The sequence below is a fragment of the Notamacropus eugenii genome, chromosome 1, assembly GCF_028372415.1.
Source record: "Notamacropus eugenii isolate mMacEug1 chromosome 1, mMacEug1.pri_v2, whole genome shotgun sequence".
Lineage (NCBI taxonomy): Eukaryota > Metazoa > Chordata > Mammalia > Diprotodontia > Macropodidae > Notamacropus > Notamacropus eugenii.
In genome coordinates, this window is record NC_092872.1 from 264,777,857 (window position 1) to 264,780,463 (window position 2,607).

The window sequence follows — 2,607 nt, forward strand, 5'->3', positions numbered from 1 at the left end:
AACAAATCATTTTATTAAGGAAATTTGTTCTGTGAAGTCTAGAATCAGTAACCCAAAACACCTTGAGGCCACAGATTCCCCATTCCTGCATTAAGCCATATAAAAAGTGTAATTCCAAAAAAATTCCCTTCCCTTTTGGGAAATAACATTAGTAAGATAAAAACAATTAGAACAGGGGCTTGTGACTTGCTGATTTCCAGCAATAGCTTCCTAGAGGTAACTTATAAACTGGAAGAGCTCCCATGCTACATCAAGATGTGCTTGGTGGGAGGAGAGCTGCCCTGGCCTCCTTGAGAAACCATCACAGGGAAAAAGAGATAGAGGCAGGTACCAAGGCTGGGGTAGCAGGGTTTCGGGCCAGGACTGCAGAGCAGAAGTAGAAACACTGAAGCTGAGACAGCAGTGGGAAAAATGGGAGTGGCTGGGCTAGAGACACAAGCACAGCTGAGAGCACTGGCCAAGAGTGGCGTTCAGAAAATATTTGTTGTCTTGCACCCTGATTTTAAGAACTGGATCGTGTATGTTAGCTTTGAATAATAATTTAAAAATTAAATAAAAAACATGGTTACTTTACTCATATAAAGGAATGCCTATGAAAGAGCTGTGGATTTTTTTGAAGATGAGTATATTGATGAACATTGCAATGTGGCCTCTGCAAAGTTGGAAGAAAATAAGAAAAAATTTGAAAGGGTAAGAGTGATCTACAAATATTCCCTGGAGAGGATTTTGAAGCAGAAAGTCCAAGAACTCTTTAAAAATGACATAATCTTTGAAAAGAAATTTGGAATTTGAGGTATTGAAGATATGGTTGTGAGCAAATGAAGATTCCAGTCCAAAAAGGAAGTGAAGGCTAATCCACACAATTGTGATGCCTAGTTTGGTTGTTTGTGATTGATGAAAAATTATATAGAACCAAACACTACTAGAGGTGTATAAAGGAGCAGTTGTCAGCCTGCTCTCCATCCAAGAGAAGAGGCACTGGAAAAGAAGAAAAAAAATACACACATACATATACACACACAAACACACATATACATGCATGTATATATATGTATATATATGCAAATATGTGTGTATATATGTGTATATATACTTCTTTTCTGGCTCAACTATGTACTTTATGGAGGGTTAGGATCAAAGGATTCAGAGAGGAATAGACAGATATATCATACTTGTTTGGATTTGATTCACACAAAATGACGTTTGTCAAAATATGGCTATGGTGTATACAACTCAAAATAAAAATCAAACATTTGCCAGAAAAACATTGGGAACATCTGTTGGTAAGTGCTGTAAAACCAGATTCTTTAAAGTCTACATTGAAATGGAGCTGGAGTTTCAAGAATTTAACCAAAACAAGAAACTTTAGGGAAAGTTCCTGAAATTTGCACCAGAAAATTGCACAGTTATTGTCTATCTGGAGATACTGAAATAACCTGTACACTTTGGCTATTAGCCATCCATGCTTAGATATCCCAGAGGTGCCTTAGATATTCTGAATTGATTGTGAAATTAAACCAAAAGAACTTGAAAAAACAAGAAGCCTTTACAGGAGATTGCTGTAATGAACACAACAGGTGAAGATGTGGATTGGTTTTACTCAGTTTGAGCTGTCTGCAGGAAAGAAAGCTTAGCTAAATACAGACAAATTTATGAAGAAACCTACAGAACTATGAAAAGATATGGACAGAAGGAAAGATGTGTTCCTAGAAGCCTGGTGAAATTGATGAATTTGGAATACAGTGTCATAAGGAGACAATGGATGAACTCATGCCGAGAAATTAAGAATAGAAGTACAGGTCTAATGCTGCTGGAAAAGTACTATTGCTTCTTTCCAGGAGATGCTGCAAAGCAGTCCAGCCTCAAACTGCTGGCTATGACCAAACTTTGGAAGAAACAGCAGTAAGAAAAGGATACTGTTAAGCAAGATCCACACAAAGACATGGATGTGAGTGAATCTTGACTTTTTTCTTTGTTGTTGTATTTTTGTTATTTTTATAAATTTCTACTCTGCAAATATTGTGATTTAGGAAGCTTTTGTGCAGTATTTTTTTCACTGATGAACCTTGTACTTTTTTCTATAGCATGCTTTTACAATATTGCTGAGTTAGCATTGACAAGTTATAAATAAAGAACATAAAATTTCTTCTTAAAGAAAGAAAATCTAAAAGTGTTGTAAGTGGCTTTAATAATCATCTGAGGTGATAGTTTTTTTTCCAAGTCATTGAGTCAATTCTTTGCCTTAAAAAATGCTGTGTGTTCTCTACGAGCATTAAAGAATAAAAATACCTCTCATCAATGTGGCATCTACAGGAGGGATTATTAAACACCTGGTGTCTGTGAACTTATTTTTTAAAATACTTTGAAAATGGATCTTAATATAAATGGTTTTCTTTATAAATCTCTCTATTCTACTGTATTCATTTACAACCATTATTCTGAAGTCTCCATAAGCTTCATCAAATTGACAATAGGATTCAGCACCAAAAAAAAAAGCATCCTAAGACCTCTTGATCTAAAGGACTGCAAAAATTTTTATGCCTTCCTTGGCTCTTTTTAAGTCCCTTTTAAAATTCTACCTTCTCCAAAGAGCTTTTCCTGATCTCT

General features: G+C 35.5%; 1 pseudogene; it reads left to right on the forward strand.

The window, feature by feature from the left end:
* Positions 1 to 411: 411 nt before the first annotated feature.
* On the forward strand, positions 412 to 1,963 carry LOC140516760 (crooked neck-like protein 1; annotated as a pseudogene).
* The last annotated feature ends 644 nt before the right edge of the window (positions 1,964 to 2,607 follow it).